The sequence below is a fragment of the Cervus canadensis genome, chromosome 21, assembly GCF_019320065.1.
Source record: "Cervus canadensis isolate Bull #8, Minnesota chromosome 21, ASM1932006v1, whole genome shotgun sequence".
Lineage (NCBI taxonomy): Eukaryota > Metazoa > Chordata > Mammalia > Artiodactyla > Cervidae > Cervus > Cervus canadensis.
The window spans coordinates 53,028,345-53,035,696 of record NC_057406.1 but is presented as its reverse complement, the minus strand read 5'-3'; the positions used below and the strand labels follow the sequence as shown (position 1 = coordinate 53,035,696).

Genomic DNA, 7,352 nt, shown 5'->3' with positions numbered 1-7,352 from the left:
GTCCACATGTAAAGTGGGAACCATGATAAGCCCACTTTCCAGGCTTGACATATAACAATCTTACATGCAAAATCCTCTCTTTTTCAACATACACAAGCTAAATAGAGTAATCTGTGACACCTGGTGAAGCGACAAGAAAGGAAACTGGACCCCTACTCCTCCAAGTCGGATCATTGACATGAGGCTCTGCAGGAATAGGAAGTCAACTAATTTTGTTAAGCCATTGAGATTTGGGAATTTGTCTGTTACTGCAGATAGGATTACTTGCCTTAAATGGTTAAACAACTGGTAAGTCTGAAGGCTTATTTTATGGGCGGGGGTGCAAAATTGGAGGTCACTGGAGCAGGGGACATCAGGCGTGAATCATAAACACAGTAAAAGACAAGTGCTTAAGTGACTTCACAATGCTTGCTGTGTGCTGAGATCTCTAATCTTCTCTTACTTTGACCACAGAATGTGCCAGAGTTCTCCTTTCCAGGCCAGCGATGGGTGGAGTCTTCTCTGGGGACTCTAACCTCCAGCCAAGAAGAAAGACTGAAAGATACCAACAAAGGGGATTTCCTAACACATGGTTTGGTTGAGTCAATGCTGACAGGCTCTAATTTTTGGCTGGAGCATCCAATCAGGTTTTTCGTTTCCCAACTTTTATTCACAATAAGCAACAAGGATTATCAGACATCAGAAAAGGCTCTCACATGAAATACAGAGGCCACAATAAATAAACAGGAAATGCAATGGAGAGGAAATATAGACTCAAGGGAAATAAAATGCCAAAATATCTTTCATTAATGTTCCTAAGAGAGACAAGATAGCCCAGGGATGAAATGAGGAAAAGATGTTCTAAAAGAGAAAAATGAGTTTTTAGTAATTAAAAACATGAGGACAGATAAAAATCTCATCAGTATTGAAAAATAAATTGGAAGAAATATCACAAAAGCTTGAGCAAAAAGACAAAGAAATAAAAAATAGAAAAGAAATTATACCAATATTATAGGACAGGTCCAAAAGGAATTTCAGAAAAATGAAATCTGAAAAAAAGCCCAGAAGAAGGGTGGAACCAGTTCATAAAATCATTTAAGAGGATTTCCCAGCATTGAAGGACATGGATTGATTGATCAAAAGTATCACCAATGTTCACAGGGGTTGGAATGAAAAATTCACAAAAAATCTTATCAGGAAATTTTTGATTAGTTGAGACATAAAAAGATTCTATGAGTTTATAGAGAGAAAAAGAGACTTCCCCGGTGGCTCAGGTGGTAAAGCGTCTGCCTACAATGCAGGAGACTCGGGTTCGATCCCCGGGTCGGGAAGATCCTCTGGAGAAGGAAATGGCAACCCACTCCAGTACTCTTGCCTAGAAAATCCCATGGATAGAGGAGCATTGTAGGCTACAGTCCATGGGGTTGCAAACAGTCAGACACGACTGAGCAACTTAAATTTCACTTTATGGAGAGAAAAAAACAGATTACATCAGAAAAACTTCAGATTTTTCAACAGGAGTGCCTCCCCAAATTATAAAGCCTTTGCAAACCTATGAACTGTAGCCCGCCAGGTGCCTCTGTTCATGGGATTCTCCAGGCAAGATTACTGTAGTGGGTTGCCGTGCTCTCCTCCAGGGGATCTTCCTGACCCAGGAACTGAACCAAGGACTGTGTCTTTTATGTCTCCTGAATTGGAAGGCAGGTTCTTTACCACTAGCACCACCTGGGAAGCCCAAATAACATCTAACTAACAATTACTCAGTTCAGTTCAGTTCAGTCGCTCAGTCGTGTCTGACTGTTTTCAACCCCATGAATCGCAGCACACCAGGCCTCCCTGTCCATCACCAACTCCTGGAGTTTACCCAAACCCATGTCCATCAAGTCAGTGATGCCATCCAGCCATCTCATCCTCTGTCGTCCCCTTCTCCTCCTGCCCCCAATCCCTCCCAGCATCAGGGTCTTTTACAGTGAGTCAACTCTTCACATGAGGTGGCCAAAGTATTGGAGTTTCAGCTTCAACATCAGTCCTTCCAATGAACACCCAGGACTGATCTCCTTCAGGATGGACTGGTTGGATCTCCTTGCAGTCCAAGGGACTCTCAAGAGTCTTCTCCAACACCACAGTTCAAAAGCATCAATTCTTCGGCACTCAGCTTTCTTCACAGTCCAACTCTCACATCCATACATGACTACTGAAAAACCATAGCCTTGACTAGACGGACCTTTGTTGGCAAAGTAATGTCTCTGCTTTATAATACGCTATCTAGTTTGGTCATAACTTTCCTTCCAAGGAGTAAGCATCTTTTAATTTCATGGCTGCAATCACCATCTGCAGTGACTTTGGAGCCCCCAAAATAATACCTACCCAAATCATTCATTACAATTTGAGGGGTGTGTATGTTACTCACTCAGTTGTGTCTGACTCTTTGCGCTCCCATAGACAGTGGCCCGCCAGGCCCCTCGGTCCATGAGATTTCCCAGGCAAGAATACTGAAGTGGGTTGCCATAACGGAGGGTGGAATAGCAAATTTTCACATATTTAAGGTCTCAAAATGGTCTAAAAATCCACTAAAGGATGTACTTCAACAAAATGAAAGAAAAAAATCAAGAATGAGAAGATATGGGTACAAGAGTGCCAAAAGAAGAGAGGTGAGGGGAATTCCTGGAAGGATGGTGAAGGTCCATCCCGGAATGGCAGCTATGTCTACACATGACGGGCAACCCACCAGATCTGAGCAGAGACAGACCCACAGAGTGCTGTCAATACCAAATCCCCCCCTAACCTGAGGACAGAACACCTGGGAGAGTGTCCTGGGCTCTGGACTAGACCTGGCTTCTCTCAACCATACACTGAGGGACCCCTTGCTCTCTGCCCATGCCTGGGGGCTTGGAGAAGCTGAGAACACTCCTGCCGCCCACAGCAGCATTCTGCCTTGACCTGATCTTTGAGCTGGACGCATACCATGCCATTCACAGCTACCCACTCTCTCAACTCTGCCCCTTCCCCACGTCTAGTTCTTGGTCCACACTCGTGTTGCCAGACAAGCTGTCGTGTTCTAAGTGAGCTCTATGTTTTGAGGACTCACTTGTGACCTTGCCCAGTCGCTTCTCCCAAAGGGACTCTCGTACAATCTCAGGGAGGCTGGAGCCAGATCACAATCATCCCCTGGAGACTCAGTTCAGCCTGACTCCTCCTGTGGGTCTCCATCCAGCAGGGACACATGCAGGTGTGTGCTGCTGCCCGATTTCCAAAACTAAGCTTATTATTTGGATCTTCATGCATAGGGGAGCCTATGTTCATGCTTAATTGCTCAGTCACGTCCAACTCTTGCGACCCCATGGACTATAGGCTGCCAGGCTTCTCTGTCCAGGGGATTTTTCAGGCAAGAATACTGGAGTGGGCTGCCATTTCCTCCTCCAGGGGATCTTCGCCACCCAGTGACTGAACCTGCATTTACTGTGTCTCCTGCATTATAGGTGAATTCTCTACTCACTGGGCCTCAGTGGAGCTGAGCCATCAGGAAGCACAGGTAAGAGACCCACCAAAAAATACCCTGGAGAATTATTAACACAGAAGGTAGGATAGTAGTTACTTCTAGATGGGGGTGAAGGGAGAAGTATGTGACTGGGAAGGGACCCATTGGGTATGAAAGGGACTAGTAATGTTCTCCTTAGTAACTGGGTAGTAGTACATGAATACTAAATTATTATCATTTAAATGATTCTGTATGTATGATCTGTTTCACAATTTTCAAAAGGAACAGTTGAACCAAGCACTTGTCTGTGTTCCTTCCAACACAGATGAGGTCTGATTTTATGAGGCTGAGTAGAATCAATGGACAGAATGAATTCAATGGTACAATTCATTGCAGTCTAGGAGCTGGCTCTTGGAGGGGACAGCACTGGTTGGTATGAATGTCTACAGTCCTAGAGGCAAGGCTGGTGAGCTGCTGATGGAAAACAGGGGTCAGAGAAAACCCTGTGAGGCTGGTTGATCATAAACTGCTTTCATCCTTGCATTGCTTCTCCTTCACCTGGTCTGTTCTCTGCAGAACACCCCTAAAGGTGCTTTAAGAACTTAAGTTGGATTGTTTCATTCATCTGTTCAAAACTGTACAGAGTTCTCCTGTCTTACAGTGTAGAATGTGGAAGGAAGCCTATATGATCTGGCCCCTTGTCACCTCCATGACCTCCTCCCCAGATATTCCCTCTTCCTCCTGTTCTGCCTTAACCCCTCTAATCTGCTACACGTTCACAAAGAGGCCAGGCCTGCCTGCCTCTGCTCCAGGGCCTTGGCACGTGCCAGCTTCCTCTGCTTGGTAAGCTCTGCCTACTGAAATCCCCAGGGTTTGTCTTCTCATTTCTCACAGGTTCCTACTGAAATGTCACTTTATGAGATCTCCCCTGAATTAAAAAAAATTTCACTATTTGTGAAATTTCAACTTTTACTCTGACATTCTGTCCCATTATATTTTCTTATTGCATATATTTTGAGGTTCATTTTTTCCTTACCTTTCTCCCTCCTGCCTTCCCCTCCCCACTAAAACATCAGTTCCGTGTTAGTCACTCAGTAGTGTCCAACTCTGTGACTCTATGGACTATAGACCACCAGGCTCCTCTGTCCAAGGGATTTCCCAGGTGAGAATACTGGAGTGGGTAGCCGTTCCCTTCTCCAGGGGATCTTCCTGACCCAGGGATAGAACCCAGGTCTCCTGCATTGCAGGCATATTCTTTACCATCTGAGCCACCAAACATGAAGCTAGGGTTTTTGTCTGCTTTTTCACTATAATAGCCTTGATACATAGAAGGAGCAACAAGGCAGCTCTTAAAGTTGTGCTCTGGCCCTGCCTGATTCCAGGACACCATTTTCTGGTCTATAACGTTTCCTTACATTAGGTAATTAATGGCATGGCTCAACAGTGGATGTCAATAAAGCATCTTCACCCTAAACAGTATGTAGATGCCATGGCTTATTATCACTATTTTAATTATTTTTAAAATAATATTTATTTATTTGTCTGCTCCAGGTCTTAGTTGTGGCACGCAAGACCTTAGTTGCAGCATGTGGTGTCTAGTTCCCTGACCAGGGATCAAACCCAGGCCTCCTGCGTCAGAAGCACAGAGTCCTAGCCACTGGACCATCAAGGAAGTCTCAAGCCTTATTATTATGATTAGAAAGTCACAAAAGGGCCTCTGAGAGGCCTGAGAATGGCTCAACCTTACAGGCTTCAGTGGTACCTTCTAGATTGCCTGAGTTGCCCTGCTGGCATGTTTTGAGGCTTCTCAGACATAATTTAGCCAATTACTTGACATGCATACTCTTATTATCTTATAATGCTTTCACTGAGCTACAACTTATGACAGATCAGGACAAGCCTAAGTGAAGACAGAGGTTTGTTCTCTAGGTGGAGTGTGTCCCAGCTGATAGCAGAGCAAACACCAAAGACTACTCAGGGCTTAACGGGAATTATCCCTTCTATTTGAGTTGAAAGGCTTTGTTGATCCTAAATAAGAAGAATTCAAAGACTCCCTCGAGCCCAAAGACTGAATTTGCTCAAATGCCCCATTAGGGATGGAAGAACTGGCCTGATTCTTCAGACGGTAAATGCAAGATGAGAGTGAAAACTTCCTCAACAGGCAAAGGGAAAATTCACAACCTTCAAAACTCTTTGAATACACCAATAGATTTACACTGTACACAGCAGAGACTTTAGTTATGAAGGGGGGGGGGGAACATGCCCACAAAACTCCCTCCACTTAAAGGTATTCACCTGAAGCAATAATTTATAAATCCAGAAATAAAAGATTTGGACAGAAGCGTTATAGTTTCTTGGCAATAGAGCAGGTCTGACCATCTTTGCTAAAGGAAATGATCTGGGCTCTTGTCACAATCCTTATATTTGCATACCGTTTTGTATTTTACAAGGCACACATTGTCATTCTCCATTGGTTCACATTTCCAAGAATTCTGGAAAAGGGACAAGTCAGGAAATATGGTCTCTACTTTTACCACTGAAGAAACAAGTGTTCAAAGAAACTAAGGAATGATTTGCTGACTATCATTTGTACAGAGCTGTCCAACTTTCCATGATGTTGGGACTATTCTATATTTGTGCATCCGTGGTAAGTCACTTCAATTGTGTCTGACTGAGAACCTATGGATTATAACCTGCCAGGCTCCTCTGTCCATGGAATTCTCCAGGTCATTCCCTGGAGTGGGTAGCCATTCCCTTCTCCAGGGGACCTTCCCAACAAAGGGATCAAACCCAGGTCTCCTGAACTGCATGCAGATTCTTTATAATCTGTGCTGTCAGGGAAGCCCTTATATTGTCTAGTGTGGTAGTTACTGGCCACAAGGACTACTGGGCAGTTGAAATGTGGCTAGTGTGACTAAGGAACTAAATTTTTAATTTTTAAAACCTTTATATTAACTTTCATTTAAATAGCCATTTGTGGCTAGTGGCTATCATATTGGACAACCCAGGAGTGAGTGACTCAGCTTAAACTCTAATCAAGAATGACTAAATTCATGGCCATAGCTTCCTAGTCTGGGCAAATTTGAATCAATGATACAAATGGATGTGAAATTTGTCAAGAATGCTGTAGCTTTAAGAAAGAGTAAAGTGGAGTCAGTCCCAGAGGTCTTCCTGGGCTTAGACCTGCCATTGCTGTTCAGGTAGGCAAATGTCTGCAGCCTGGCTTCTTCGAGTAAAGCCCAGGATGAAATCTGGTTGCCATTATACTTGCCATATGATCTCTTTGTGGCTTCCATCTTAGGAACACAAGAAAGGGCTTGTTTCCCAACATGTGCTAGGATGATAAGCACCTATTTAATCTCTGTCACTGCGGAGAACAGAGTATTTCCTTTGAAGTGAGAAGAGTTGCCTTGTGAATGTGAGCCATTCTCTTGGGATGGGGTGGGGGTGGGATGGGTAGGGTTAGGCCAGGACTCATGTTTCCCAGCAAAGTCCCAGATCTGAGAATGTGTTCATATTCTACACTACAGAGGAGGGAGGAAGGGCAAGAAAGAGGGGAACTAGAACTTAGCAGGAGCCAGTTGTTCATTTGTTTCAATGACTGCATTATGAGTTTGGAACTATTACTATAAATCAGGGTTTCTTGACCTCAGCACTATTGATATTTTGGAGTCTTTTTTTTTTTAGTCTTTTCTACGGGAGGCTGTCATTTGCATTGTAGGCTGCTTAGCTACTTCTCTGGGCAGAACCCCATCCCCTAGTTGTGACAGATGCCTCCAGACATTGACAAATATCCCCAGGATGTATACAGGTTGAGACTACCATTTGAGTCACCTTCCACGGATCTATTCAGTTTCACAGAGCTAGTATTTTGCTTGGAGTATTTGAACATACA

At 44.0% G+C, this 7,352-nt stretch overlaps 2 non-coding genes across 2 annotated transcripts; one reads left to right on the top strand and one right to left on the bottom strand.

Annotated features, from left to right (window-relative positions):
• Positions 1-1,238: 1,238 nt before the first annotated feature.
• Positions 1,239-1,311, top strand: TRNAC-ACA. The gene has a single exon. It is a non-coding gene; the product is annotated as a tRNA-Cys (tRNA).
• Positions 1,312-5,056: 3,745 nt separating this feature from the next.
• Positions 5,057-5,129, bottom strand: TRNAR-UCU. Its single transcript has one exon. It is a non-coding gene; the product is annotated as a tRNA-Arg (tRNA).
• Positions 5,130-7,352: the final 2,223 nt, after the last annotated feature.